Source organism: Ixodes scapularis, unplaced genomic scaffold (genome assembly GCF_016920785.2).
Source record: "Ixodes scapularis isolate PalLabHiFi unplaced genomic scaffold, ASM1692078v2 PGA_scaffold7__128_contigs__length_106722199, whole genome shotgun sequence".
Classification (NCBI taxonomy): domain Eukaryota; kingdom Metazoa; phylum Arthropoda; class Arachnida; order Ixodida; family Ixodidae; genus Ixodes; species Ixodes scapularis.
The window spans coordinates 52,610,529-52,626,125 of NW_024609882.1; the positions used below are offsets into that span (position 1 = coordinate 52,610,529).

A 15,597-nucleotide genomic window follows, 5' to 3' on the forward strand; every position below is an offset into this window, starting at 1 on the left:
TGTCATAATTGAGATAGTCGCAATCAGAGAAAAATGTTGACTTAATGGCGGCTGTTGTGGTCACAGGCATTTATGATAAAAACGTTTTCTTAGAAGAAAAATCGAAAGAGAAACAATTATTTCACAGCACTGCGATTCACCAAAAGCGCCCGTCTAGAACGGAGGAGATGCTAGCTCGTCCGCGTACGGGCAGCCATCGATAAAGCTTCGTATCGCATGCTGGTGCACGCTCGTTCTTCAGCATACGGTTTCGAGCGAAGAGGCCAATGAAGACGGCGGCCGTATTGTAAACCCCAACTTCTTGGGAGGTCGGAGCTGGGTGGCCATCCTGCGCGCTGACTATATTCTATTCATCCCTAAGCTGAAACTGTGGTCAAAGCTACGTCTTCAATGGACCAGTCATACATCCCTCTTTCGCCACGTGACCACGCTCCCACTCATATCCACAGACCGAGGACTGGGTCAGGTGATGAAAGGGAGGCGGCTGATTAGTTCGGCGGGCAAGCAGTTCCCACTGCAGTCTCAGCTCGGAGCCGTGTTTAGAGAGTGTTTGGTCAGTGTTAGGCACAGGCAGAGCCTGTGCATGCACCAGAAGCAGAAAGTGGGCTTGACATTCTCTCTTGACCAACCAAGCCTAAAAGAATCCCTAGCGGTAGTAGCGAGAAACTGTTTTAACCATAGGTATATGTTGGTGTATGGTTTAAATAAGCACGTAAGTGTGAAGTGTAGTGAGTGACCCTTCATGGTTTAAAATAGGGTGCACAGGATGTTACAATCATGATCATGCAGAAAGATGTAAGAAACAAATGTGCCGCTCAACTCTGTTTTGCTCGGGGAGAGTGTGACCGCTCAGACGGTACATTCCCGGCCTTCGGCGCACGGATTATGTCGATCGTTCCGCCAGTCGCACTCTTTCACCATAATTTCGGATGACCGTGATTGAAACATGACATGCACCACATTTTCAGTCACCGAGAGTTACTCTGACGCACTTATGAATTTTGTTTCTCGCAACCACCGCCAGGGTATTATTTCCGGCTTCTGATTGGCCACATTCGAATTTGTGAAGACGCCCTGGAACACGCCCAGCCTGCTTTTGGCCAATGGCACTTCCTTATTTGTCTCCTATACTTCCCAACGAATGGCCAAACTTTCTACATATATGGCTCTGTCTCAGTTTAAGGGTGAACGGAGTAAAGGGCAGCATGTCTCAATGCAATGAAATTTCGTAAAGTCCAAAACCGGGTACAGCAGAGCGACCGGCCAAGGGGAAAAGATCAGAAGGTTTGAAAGGCCCGGTCTTGCAAGGCAGACTGGTAAACTGAACAATCACGGGCGTTGGAACAATGTGAAGAACATCAGGGGCTTATTTACTGTCCTAAAAGAACTGAAGGAACACAAGTGTTAGAACACTGCAAAGAACTTTAAAAAAAAGAAACTGAACGAGCATCAGCGCAAGAACGTTGTGAAAAACCGCGGGGGCTCTTTTTGTGCCCAGAAAAGAGTTAAACAGTCGAAAAAACGGGACGGGCCGACAGGCTCGGCCAACGCACCAAAATATAGCGGTAGCTGACGCACCAAAATGTAGTGATCCTCTGGTGGAGAGGCGACGATGATGGAGGTTCGACGATCCGGCTGCTACTTGGCAGCAGGAGACATCCAGGAAGGGCCGGTAGAGCGGCAGCGCTATGGGGTGTCCTGATGGGTGACGAGGCAGAGACGATTGACCTTTAGATTTAGGTTTAATAAATCATAGAGCAGAACATCAAACCAGAAGAACGCAAACGGTGAAAGAGGCGCAAGTTCAGGCTCGCGCTGGCGCTTGTAAAAGCACAAATAGCGCTCGTGACGACACAACAATCTAGCAAAAGCCAATTACTACGCTGCCACTGAATCTCAACCTGCTACTGAATTGGAAAGTTCGCGCACTACATACGTACAGGCAGAAGATCACAACCACGACGGGTGCATCTCAGGAATTCAACCAGTCCGAGATTGATGAAAACAGTACGGGCGACACAGTCACACACCTCTGAGCATGTTTACCCTGCCGATCCTCGGTCCCATTGTTCAATAGTTCAACACGATCAGATATACAACTAATCATTTATTTTTTTATATTCTTTGCACGAAAATAGGGCAGAAAGATATCCTCACCTCAGTTCGGCAAACACCCACGCCGTTTGTTGTTGTTATGATGCCACAGCTACACCCCACCACGGTCCACGGCTGTCGAGACCAGTGTTGCTGCTCGCCCTGACCAAATGTTTATTCCACCAATTTACGCGAATTGCACAGCAGATGTGATCTTGGCGGATCTTAAAAGATCACGAAAGCTAAGGAAGCTTATCATTTCTAGTCTTTCAGTAGTTATCCAAGTTACTAATATCATTTACCACTGCCTGCACGTGAATATCGGATTCGAAAGTGACCACACCCCGTCGTCATCTGCAGAAAGGCGGTCATTCCACAGCGGTTTGGGGTCGTCACTTTGCCCAAAGGCTAGTAACTCGCCTTTTGGGGTAGCCAAAGCCTCCAAAGCGCCATTTGACTACCCAGGGTAGTCGTTTTTTCTTAGAGTGTAGAGAGGGGATAGTAGAAGTGGCGACTAGACTGAACCATCCTGGCCGGGCCTTACCAGGACTCCCGTCTACGAGAACCAGGGGCCGAAGTGGTTGTATCGCCTCACCCGGGGGGCCCCGAAGGGTCCAAACCTACCCCGGGCTCGACTCAACCACCAGGATGCCCTTTTCCTCGGACACGGGAAAGCCACGCACAGCCATACGTCAGCGGGCGAACCCGCATGGCGCAGGGTCCGTGGTGACGCCACTCACCAAACGCCTGCTTTCACAGGTGCCCCATGCGGGGACACAAAGGTGTCCCAAACTAAGCTACCGTACTTTCCAAGCAATCTGCGTGTGCTGACTACACAAGGATGAGTAAGCTGTGTTGTGAGCTAATAAAACACGGATTATTCAAAATGTGCTGTGCATGAGAATATTTTGCGTGCAGACAATGCACCTGGTACGTTCTTTTTTTCAGCTACGATTTAACGTTGCTAAAGGGCGTACACTATATGAGTTGCACATAAGATCATGCTATGAAAAAACAATGGCTACGCCCCCCCCCCCCCCCCCCCCCCCCCCCCGTGCCACGCTGGTGGTTGGCTCCGCGCAACGCGTCTGCGCTCCAACTCGAAGGCCGTGGCTAGCTGCCAGGACATACGCACATATGCAGCCCATACTTTAAACACGCCTTTAGTTTTCTGCTTGTGAATTTGACAAAAACGTAACGAGCAGACTGTTATAACGTTCAACAAGCTCCTGTGGAATTTATTGGCATCAATACTTTCGCAATACGAGCCAAAGGAATTAATACCCCGCCGACGCGAGATATTGACGTGATCGACTGCCCTGTAGGCAAAACAAGTTTGATTGTGCGGTTCCAGGCATGTGAATAGCAGGAATCAGAAAATTATTTAACGAACCGCACTAGGACCCGAGACTGAAGAAACTTCAAAGCAGCTAGTCGTTTCAATTTTGAAAATCGTTTGTAAACAGCGCAAGGGCCACCACGTCGTGTTCACTAGTAGTTATAGGATTGTTGAATTATAAGCTTAATGAAGAGATATGCCAAAGGCTATCTCTTCATTTGATCGGGTAAAGCCGCCGCAAAGGCTTGAACAAACAAATACCTCAGTGAAGAGCAGTCACTCGCCGCGAACTATTTGCAGCCCGCAAACTAAATAATAGGGAGTTTTAGTTGACCGTGTTTCCACCTCCGCCTACCCTCCGCTACGAAAAAACCGCCACTGCGCCTGCGTGCCCATCGCCTTGACTGTAGAGTTCCGGCTAGAGGTGGGGCTTAGCGGAGGGGAAACACGGTCTACTAAAACTCGGTAATGTTCGTCTTCATCACCCACGTTTGTTGAGACTTCTCTTTCACTCGTGACTTATCTTTTTTTTTTGACAGCCATGCTTTCGCAATGCGCCCAAATGAAACGATCGCCGATATACTCAATTTGTTAGAAATCGTCGTCTTTGTGTTCCTCGAGTGATTACCACAGATGAACGCGGGCGTATGCCATGGCCCTCGCTGACGCAGGTGCAGACCATATATACACAGGGTGCCGACGACAGTCCACAAGTATAGGTTCTCGTCCGCCTTCCACGTTACACCTCGCGCTGTCGGGCCTCCCTTTCTCCTTGACCACACCCCATCTCCCAGTCTAACTCAGTCCTCCAGCGCATGACTAGATATATCTCCGACGCGGGAGATAAGGAAAATTCGGTCTGAAAAGCGGGCCTAAGCCGACAGTTCAGTGGAAGTTGCGAGCTCGTTAATCCAGGCGTGCGTCAATATTCCGCCATGTGTCAAGTTTTCGCAGAACTAAAAGCAGAGAAAGCTAGGTCAGGCGTGAAAAGGGGGATCGGTGGCTGAGTGGGCTAACGCGTCCCAGAGAGAAGCGTGGAGTGAACGCTTGCGCTGCAGAACCTCCTTGGTTCGAACCGCACACTTTGCCCATTTCTATCAGGATGAATTTTGTACCGGCACGCATTCGTCTAATCACTACTGCGTTGTGCATGCTAAAGTCCCCAGGTTCGCGGTTGTATTGCACTGGCTAAATTTATCATTACAGCTAAGAGAGAAGTCACCCGTTGAGGCGTACTAGCATCAAGGCTGTCTAAACATAGAAGCAACACAATTTTGAGGCAAACGCGATAGAAATTCGAGTGCAGATGAAACCCAGAAGGTACCTACAGTCTTAGGAACAAAAAATGCCTATATTTCCGCACGCGTTGCCAAGCGAGCGCGTGGCCCCGCAAGAACTGTACGGCACCAAAGTGCTAAATTGCCACAACTTCGGTCACACTGCAAACGAGTGCGTCCGGACTTACGTCAACGTTACACCAAGGGGGCCTCTATCCACTGCCAACGACATGGTCATGGATGAAGACGAAGCTCAGGAGACTTCGGAAAGCGGCGCCGCCGGCCTGCCGGGCCCCGCCGTGTATGCCAACGGACTTTCTGAACGCACTCAGGCTCGGCAGCAGGCTCGGAACGGCGAGCGTCAGCGCTGAGAAGAAGATTGTCCCCGGGCTTCCTCCGCTCCCCCCTGCCGCCCCGAGAGCCCTGTTCTGCCTGCCGCCGCAGTCGTGGCAATCAGACCTGATGCCGCCGTTGCGCCCAGTGTCCCCGGCGCCATCCTGCCTGCCGCCGCAGCCGTGGCCATGAGTGATGACCCCACCGTTGCGGCCAGCGTTCCCGGCGCTTCCGTCGAAAGCGGCCTTTCTGCTACCCGTGGCGTGGTAGCCGAGTCCACCGCGGTCGTGCAGCGTTGGTCGTCGACGGCAAGTCAAAAATCGGTTGACATGGTAGACCAAAAGGGCCTTGCCACCAAGCGCAGCTTAGAGCTGGACGCGTCGGGGCGCAGGGGGGGGGGGGGGGGGGGGGAGGGGGGGACCAGCAGAGGTACCGAAAGCATGTTTGTCAGCTTCAAAAAGAAAGGGCGCTACAACCAGGTGCCCCGCATTCCCCAGGACGACCACCGTCGGAGCAAGTAAAGACTTGTGGACGCCTTTTGTTCAACCGGCAATACGTCACCTTGTGTGGTGAGTGCCACGCACGACGACACTGCCATAGATACGTTTAAGATTGCGACTTTAAAGGTCCGTGGTGTGAGAGCGGGTAGAAAACAGCTGCGGTTGAAGCGTCTTTTATTAAGAGCTATTGATATTCTTGCGGTGCAGGAAACAAAAGTTGAAAGCGAGGAAGGTACCGCGAAAGCGCTTGAGGTTTTTCTTTCCGACTTTGAGGTCTGTCTTAGCCACGCTGTATGTACCTTGTGGGCAACCTGGCGATTCCAAGCGGTTGGCCCAGGCTGCCCCTCCGACAATCATAAATGGTCATCTTGACCACCAGGGGGCCAAGGGCAACTGGCCACGCGAGCGGCGCTCTGCCGCTGATAAAAGGCCGTCGCAGCGGATGCGCGGGGGCTGCTGGGATCGCGGCGCAGGCGATAGCAGTCATTAAATGTTTACGTGTTGTTGAACCGGTGTGCTGTGTTATTCTCCGAGACGGGTAACAGCAAGGGAAATCCCACACTGGCGCCCAGACGTGATATGCTGCTCGTCTCGGAGGATGGCAGCAAACTGGGTTCGTTCTTACGTTTTACATAGTCAATTTTGCGTTCCTGAGTTTGCCCACAGTTGAGGGGGTGTTTCATCGCAAGCCTAAGTTCATTGACCTGCGGAAGCCTCCACTACAACACGATGCCGCCTACAGGGGACGCCGACAGAAACATGTGTGAGGACGACCTTTAGACGCTCGGTGCAGTCGCGGATAACGCCGCCAGTGGCATAAAACCAGACGTTAAGCCTGCAGTCTCAGTCCCGGTAGGCGCATCATCAGAAGGTGGTCTAGCGGAACTAAGAGTGGCCGTGAGCATGCTTCTTAACATACAACGAGAGCTGATGATGCGCTCAAGCCCCACTCCTGCTGAAAGCACGCCCCCCAGGGACTACCTAAGGCTCTCGCTCAGCGTTCCAGTTTTTTCGGGGTACGCAGATAGAAAGTCGGTCTCGATGTTCGTCTCGGAACTGCGGGACTACCAGGCTGCGTCAGGAATTTACGACGACACCATCCTCACCCGCCTTCTGCCATTTGCACTGACAGACAGAGCAGCACTGTGGAGGCGAAGAGAATCTAAATTCAGAAGTATGTCAGATTTTGAGGCACGATTTAGGACGGAGTTCCTGCCTGCGGATTACAGCATGCGGATTAGGAACGAGCTGCGCGCGCGCACACAGCACCCGGAAGAGTCATTTATTAAGTTTGTAGGGGCTCTCCAGGGCCTGTACGATATCGCCGACGCCGCGGCACCGGACGCGGAGAAAGTACAACGCGCCATGCGCCAAACCCCCACCCGCGTTTCCACCCCCATCTCAGCGGATGTACCTTTACGAACTTAGACAAGATGGCACGGGAGGCGATCGCCATCCAGGCCGAAATCCTCGCGGAACTAAGATACCGCCCCCCTCCACCGCAGAACATGACTCTGGGACCATCATTTGCGTGGTCTGAAAACGCACGTGTACATAGAGTCGAGAGAGAACAAGACAATTCCAATCAGGCGCCCGTCCTCCGAACCCCAGATCCTCGTGCATACGAATCACTGAAGTGTAGTGGTTATGAAGGCACGCACTCACAACGCTACAGCCCCTCCATTGGTCAAGCTGAGTTCTCGTCCTCTGGACCGGCAACTCGGAGCTTGGGAGAGGCAAGAAAGAGCGGGACGCCACACGAAGCCGACAGGCGGGCCACGCCCCGTTGTTTTTGGTGCGACCAGCCAGGACACATACACCGGGACGGCAGCGAACGGCGGCGGCCGCCTCAGACACAGGGAAACGCCTACGGCCGGCGGTGGTAAGAAATTTCTACTCTCCGCCGGCCGCGCCGAAAACACAATCCACGAGATCGAGCCGCCGCAGCCGCCTCCGAGCCTCCCGGAGGCTCGCACGGGCTCCGGGGACTGGCGCTTTTCTATCGACCCCTCGGTGGCCCTCCATCACTTTTTCTTCCTGATAACACTCTCCGTTGTGAGACTCCCGGCGTATCCAATTTTGCATGGACACCCGTGCGCCCAGCTCACACCGTTCACGGTGTTGAGACTCCCAACGTGTCTGCTCTCGCATCGACAACCGGGCGGCCAGCTCACAACACTTTCCGTCATGAGACTCCCGGCGTGTCGGCGTTCGCGTTGACACCCGGGCGCCCAGCTCACACCGTTCGCGGTCTTGAGACTCCCGGCGTGTCTGCTCTCGCATCGACCACCGGGCGGCCAGCTCATAACACTTTCACTCTCCGTTGTGAGACTCCCCGCGTGTCCGATTTTGCATGGACACCCGGGCGCCCAGCTCACACCGTTCGCGGTCTTGAGACTCCCGGCGTGTCTGCTCTCGCATCGACAACCGGGCGGCCAGCTCACAACACTTTTCGTCATGAGACTCCCGGCGTGTCGGCGTCCGCGTTGACACTCGGGCGCCCAGCTCACACCACTCGCGGTCTTGAGACTCCCGGCGTGTCTGCTCTCGCATCGACAACCGGGCGGCCAGCTCACAACACTTTCCGTCATGAGACTCCCGGCGTGTCGGCGTTCGCGTTGACACCCGGGCGCCCAGCTCACACCGTTCGCGGTCTTGAGACTCCCGGCGTGTCTGCTCTCGCATCGACAACCGGGCGGCCAGCTCATAACACTTTCACTCTCCGTTGTGAGACTCCCCGCGTGTCCGATTTTGCATGGACACCCGGGCGCCCAGCTCACACCGTTCGCGGTCTTGAGACTCCCGGCGTGTCTGCTCTCGCATCGACAACCGGGCGGCCAGCTCAGAACACTTTTCGTCTTGAGACTCCCGGCGTGTCGGCGTCCGCGTTGACACTCGGGCGCCCAGCTCACACCGCTCGCGGTCTTGAGACTCCCGGCGTGTCTGCTCTCGCATCGACAACCGGGCGGCCAGCTCATAACACTTTCACTCTTCCTCGTGAGACTCCCGGCGTGTCGGCTTTCACACCGACACCCGGGCGCCCAGCTCACACCATTCACGGTCTTGAGACTCCCGGCGTGCCTGCTGTTGCAGTGACATCCGGGCGGCCAGCTCACAACACTCTCCGTCATGAGACTCCCGGCGCGTCGGCTTTCACACCGACCCCCGGGCGCCCAGCTCACGTAGCAGCTTGGGCGAGTTGGTTGCACATGATAACACACACCACAGCGCGCTATAGCAAATAACACTCACACCTTACACACGAAAAATAAAGCAAATTCAAACAAACCGCGCTGTTTGTTTGAATTTGCTTTATTTTTCGTGTGTAAGGTGTGAGTGTTATTTGCTATAGTGCGCTGTGGTGTGTGTTATCATGCCCAGTTCACACCGTTCGCGGTCTTGAGACTCCCAGCGTATCTGCTTTCGCACAGACACCCGGGCGGCTAGCTCATAACACTCTGCGTCGTGAGACTCCCGGGGTGTCCGATTTTGCATGGACACCCGGGCGCCCAGCCCGCTACGTTCGCGGTCTTGAGACTCCCGGCGTGCCTGCTGTTGCAGTGACACCCGGGTGGCCAGCTCACAACACTCCCCGTCATGAGACTCCCGGCGTGTTGGCTTTCACACAGACACCCGGGCGCCCAGCTGACACCGTTCGCGGTCTTGAGATTCCCGGCGTGCCTGCTGTTGCAGTGACACCCGGGCGGCCAGCTCACAACAATCTCGTTCATGAGACTCCCGGCGCGTCTGTCTTTGCACTGATCCCCGGGCGAACAGCCTCCACTGTTCCCAGTCGTAAGCTACCAGAAGCAACTGCATTTGAGTTGGACCCTAATGCGATTCCCTTTTAGCCAAAGGCCGGCCCGATCCCCAGCGTCAGAGCCGCTTTGAAGTTCTCAACACCAAGAATGGTCGCTCTGGATGGCCGGCCTCTAATGTACTCGCACCAGCCGATGGGGGTAGGAACAACCTCACTAAACGAGGAACGGACAGTGCTCAGCCCAGCTGTGAGTAGAATTGAAGCTAATCCCAAGTCTCTTGAACTTTGTATGACTACGAATGTACTAGGTACACCAGTAGCTGCTGTTTTAGATACTGGGGTAAACATATCGCTTATTGGGGATGCTGTATTTTCGGAATGTAAAAAGAAAAAAAATAAACCTCCGGTCAGCAAGCGTGAAATTGCAAGTAGCATCGGGGTCCGTACTGCCTGCTGCCGGCGCAGTCAGGCTACGAATTTCCCTTCATGGCAGAAATCGAAGACAACAGTTCGCATATCTCCCGGAACTGCCGGTGCCCATGATCCTGGGTAGAGATTTTATTGCAGCGGAGCGGGTTTTGCTAGACTTCGCCCAAGCTGGATATTGATTGGGAGGCGAAACGAAATTAACGCCATTTACCAGATGGCAGGATTGTATTCGCGGCCAAGCGTTCCCGTTAAAATTTGCCGGGAAGATGCCTTTACTTCCAGACAGCGTGCTCAAAGCCGTGCAAAAGTGTTCCGGTGAAGACAACCAGAAGCAGCTCCTGCAACTGCTGGAACCCTTCTCGCCGATGTTCACGGAAAGACCTGGGAAAACCGATCTCCTAAAGCACCGCATCGAAACCAAGGATGCACCCCCGCGGAGGTGCAATCCGAGACCCATAAGTGCTCACAAGGGCGAACGACTTAATGCGGCGCTATTGGAAATGATCGACACAGGCGCAGTACGTCAGTCAAAAAGCCCGTGGGCTTCCCCGGTGGTCCTTGCTCCAAAGACGGCCCAGCAAGGCTTTGTGTTGATTACAGGCGCCTAAATGAAGTGTCAGTAAGAGACAGTTACCCGTTTCCTAGTATTTCCTCAGTAATGTATGCCCTTGGAAACGCGACTGTTTTCACAACCCTCGATTGCAGCCGCGGATTTCTTCAAATCGAAGTTCATCCGGCTGATGTAAAGAAGACCGCATTCACTTGCCACGGGGGGTTGTTCAAATTCATTCGCCTTCCCTTTGGTTTGTCCAACTCTCCCGCCAGCTTTCAACGCCTAATGGACGTTGTCCTCGGTGACGCGAAGTACGAGCTGGCGATGGCGTACATGGATGACGTAGTGGTGTTTTCACGAACATTCTAGGAGCATCTCGTGCACCTGCACATCATACTCGAACGAATGCGTCAAGCCGGCCTTACGATTCATCCAGATAAAGTCCAGTTGGCCTCGCCTGTAATCAACCTTCTCGGATTTGTTGTAAATAACGGAACGCTGCGGTCGAATTAAGATAAGCCTTGCGCAATAACTGAGTACCCACGCCCTTATGACGTCAAAAGCCTACAGAGATATCTCGGGATGATTGCGTTTTATAGAAATTTTATTCCGCAATGCGCTGATATAACTGAACCTCTGAACCGATTGCTCCGCAAAAAAACGAAATGGTGCTGGAAGCAACAGCAGGAAACCGCATTCGCGTGTCTTTCCAGGGCTGTGACTGAAAACGCGTGTTTAATCCTGCCCGACTTGAATCGTCCGTTCATCTTGCAGACCGACGCAAACGATTACGGATTAGGAGCAGTCCTTCTGCAGGAACATGACAGCGTTCTTCGTCCCGTAGCTTTCGCCAGTCATACGTTATCCGGAGAGGCGCGTGACTACTCAACAACCGGAAAAGAGTGCGTCGCAATTATTTTTGCGCATAAGAAGTTTGACATGTACCTTGACGGCGCTTCGTTTAGCATTCAAACTGACCACATGGCTCTCTCGTGGCTCAAAGGGCTTCAAAACCCGGCAGGACGACTCGCTCGATGGGCCCTTTCGCTCCAGCGCTACAAATACACAATTGAGTGCAAGCGTGGAGTGGCTAACCACGTTGCAGATGCGTTATCCCGTGCTCCACCTCTCGGGCAGGAAATGCAGGTGGATCCCCGACTTGGTGGCACTGGCCAGTGCGGCGTCCATCACACCGGAGTCGCGGTGGGGAACCCTGGTGAGCAGAGAGGAGTTTCGAGCGGCCCATCTGTCCGATGGACTTTGTCAGAAGGTGATGCACCAGCTGGCAGAGGAAAACTCGGCCGACGCTGGGAATCCCAGAGACTTGGACTCATACCTGCTCAGCAGCGACGGCATCCTGCTGCGATACATCCCCCAGGCGGACGATTGGTCCAGCGGCCCGCCATTCCGGACTGTAATACCACGTAAACTGCGTAAGTCATTTATAAGATATATGCATGATCCCGCCTTGGCAGGCCACAGCAGTGGGAGCAAAACTTACGAAAAGTTGTCCCAAATTGCAACGTGGCCAGGTTTGAGGCAGGATGTGATGAGGTACACACGTAGCTGCCCGGTTTGTCAGAAGGCGAAACCCCGAGGTGAACCAACCACCTGGTCTAATGCAGTCGGTCGAAAGCAAGTACCCCTGGGAGTGTGTTGCCTGCGATGTTGTCGGTCCCTTTCCCCGTAGGCCACGCGGCAATCAGTATTTGCTAGTAGTGACCGACTATTTCACAAAATGGGTCGAAATGTTTCCTTTGCGCAGACTAGACTCTACACTGTTAGCAAGTCCCGTGTACTTGGTGAATATTTGGGGTGAAAAACATGCTATTTACACAAATTACCATAAATTTACACGTTGAGTAACGAATAACTCGTTCGAAAATCATGCGAGGTTGTAAAAAAAACGTGTTTTCGTTCGGTCATACACGCATAACCGTGTAGCCGACCTCGAAAACACGCACCACCGCCGGCGACAACCGCAGCATTGCCGGCTACCGAAGCACTAGAATGCTTGGGAACACCTAGAAAGGACCGTGGCGACAAATTCCGCAGAAAGGAACATGTCTCGGAGACAGATATACACCAAAAGCAATCACGGCATGTCGCGGGACGGGGCGAACCCCGCGCTTACCGTGCTTGCTGCCATTGTTTGTGGTCGACGATGGCAATGCGGCTTTCCTTATGTCGCCCTTGTTTGTATTTATTTTAGGGGTCTTGATAATTCTTTCTTACACACCACAAATAAAGTTAGGGGTCTAATTACTCGTTCTAAACAGTTACAATGGATATAAAAAGCGTGCCCTCGACCTGAACACGTGACATTGCAATTGGTTTCGTTTTGGCTTCAACCCTTCAGCTGCAAGCGAAGGTGCCACCGCTTCCCATGCATCCTCCTCAGAATTTACGGCGCTCCGTGGTGGCCAGTGTTGCTGCATCTGTAGGTCATCTTTAAGTTAGCGCTGGCAGAGAAAATTTGGCCACGGCGTAACGCCGATGTAAGCTGGAAGCTAGAACCGTTTGCTTTCGTTGTTTTATTTGGTTGGGGAAAATCTGGCAACAACGCCAACAACGCACGTTTAACATGGCGCCGGTATTCTTTTGGTTGGACAAGAAGGGTGGAAGCTGCTCGGTTTGCGAGCACATGTAGCGAGGACGTGACCGGAGACGTGCCCCTGTGATGTTCCCGGACGACGGAAAGCATCATTCGTAATCGTCGTGTGTGCTTGGAAAGCGAAGGGAGTCATGGGGCTCACGAGTGCGCAACCACAAGCCAAGGTTCACGACAGCGCTGCGTTGATTTTGGCGATCTCGTTCTGTTTGGCGCAACGCGGCGATGCGGCAAAGAGCTGAAGTGTTCGTGGTGTGTGGTGCGGTGCTTGGAGGTAGAAAGCCACACTAACGCGGAGCGCGAATTGGTTGTTGTAGAATTGAGGGACTGAATCCGTATACGGGTTCAGTCCCGTCGCCGTTAGCTGATCCGGTCCAGCTGGTCCCGGAGGACGCAGCGAGCGTTCTTAAAAGTAAATCTTCCTTCGTTCCGTTTCGAAATGTGGAAGTATCCCGACGCATACCGTGAGTGAAAAGCTGCGGGCGTTTTCACCAAATTTACGTCGTTTAAATTGAACAATGGACTCCGGATTGTTGTTCTAGATCTGCCGTTTTTATGCTTCGTGTTGGACTGCGTTTGCACAGCGACGCACACTGCTCGAGTAGATGACTCGGTCCTGCAAACGACCGGTTAACAGAATTTCAGGGAAACTTAAGTCATCACTGATATTTTCCTTTAAATCTCGTGCGAGCTTGTTGCGCTCATCGTGCGGTGTGAATAAATTGGGGCAAGAGTTCCTACCTGCCCACAGATGCATGAACTGAGACCATTTTTTACGTGGTCAACATAGTGCTTTTTCTTTATTTTGGAAAGAGGCGTTGGTGCATTTACTAAGGTACAATCACTTGAGGGTTGAGAAATTGGAGAGAGCGAGCAAGCTTTCCCAACTTTGTCTGTTTTCTCTGGCACTGCCCTGTTTTAGTTTCAGTAGGCATATTTACAAGCAGGTACAAACTGCTCTAAAGCAGGTAAAAAACAGGGGAAGCTTAGGACGGTGCGGACTCCGTGTTTCGCGCTTTTCGTAAAGTGACGGGGTAAATGCTTTTGCGAGGTATGCGGAATATGCAAGCGATTTTGTTATGCCCGTCGTTCGCGTCTCTCCAGCAAAACAAATAAGATGATTACAAAGGCGCAATCACAAGCCAAGATTTACGATAGCAGTGCGTTTGCTTCGGTGGTCCGTGTAGTTGTATATTACCCTGCTCTCTGCAACACCGTGTCATATGACGAAGAGCTGGAACGGTCACGGTTTGTGCTGGCCTCCCGGTTGACAGAAACCCGCATCGCCCGCGTCGGCACCGAGTGCGCTTGGGCTGTTGATGCTCACAATCCAGGGATGCTTTCATCCGTGGCTTGTTGCCAGCTGATCCTGCTGCTCAACGGTGAGGAAGCGGCGAGAGTGACCTCTGAAGTGAATGTAGATCCTCGTTCATTCAGTTATCCGGTGTCAAAGTGTGGAAGATGTCCAACGTGTGCTGAGGGTGGGAACTACGAGTGTTTTGCCTTGCTTTTATAACCGAAACCAGAGCAACGAGATAACTGCCTTGCGTACTCCAAAATGACGGAAGCAAAAAGTTTTAACAGGTCGAGTACGTCACCGGGGAAGTAGGCGAGACGGTGCACGCTGTTTAAACGCTTGCAGTATCCACGAGCGGTACCAGGAAAGCGACGTCAACAGAGAAGGAGCTCGCGATTCAGCATAATGCAGTGCTACGGGCCCATGTATCTTCAAAGTTCGGGGTGGTGGCAGTATAAAAAAAAAAAAAGACGCATTAGCGCCCCACGCCAGTCATCACGAATAACACCGTCCACGAACTCCCGAGCCCCACCGCTCCGCTCAACACCGACACGACAGACGACAACAAACTGCATCAACACGACCCAAAAGTGAAGGCGTCTGCTCCCGTACTGCAACTAGCGGAAGTGAGGTGTTGAGCACATGTCCTTCACAAGAATATATAAAAAATGCTTTGCGCAAGGATCATTTTCATTTATTATTAATTACATAATGATAAAATACCAATAATTTTTTTAAAGATCTGATTCAAGCTAGTCGGACTGCTCAGAACACTGGTCTAGCATGAAAATAACAAAACTTTGACCTTCTTCATGACCGGTTTAAGATTTATTGTTAATACATGGTTATTTTTCGCAACAGAATAACATTATAGATTTTGACTCCATACTTTTTAAATGCAAACAGTTCTTACATACGGTTGTTCATTGCGCCGTGTTTTGTGTCTTCTTCTATAAGTCTGTAACGGTCAGCGACTAAAGAGCTCACCCGCACATGTCAAGCTTATATACGCCGCGGGGAGAAAAGCATGTTGAATAGGAAGTGTCGGGCGCAGTGTCGGTGTTGTGTAATGCGTGGTGTTGGTGATGTATGTAGGGTTCTGTGTACTTGTGATTCGGTCGTAGCGTATTAACAAACTCGTTTTTTTATATAGACTGCTAGAAATCTCGCTAGGTGGCGCAAGTTACCACCCGATTTCAAATATTTTGCTGGAGTTATTTGTCTATTTAAGTTCGCTTTTTTGTCTAGCGGCTCGATCGTAGCTACCGACGCCACCGACCGCCGACGACGCACGTACGTACCTTTGCACGTAGCCACGTCCGCGGCTTGGAGACTGTTTACTGTGCATAAAAGACATCGAACGAGAACAAACGCCGTCCTGTGTGCTCTCGATTCAGCTGAAAG

The 15,597-nt window shown here is 52.4% G+C and overlaps 1 pseudogene; it reads left to right on the forward strand.

Annotated features, from left to right (window-relative positions):
- Window positions 1-6,446: 6,446 nt before the first annotated feature.
- LOC120846099 lies at window positions 6,447-7,429 on the forward strand (annotated as a pseudogene).
- Window positions 7,430-15,597: the final 8,168 nt, after the last annotated feature.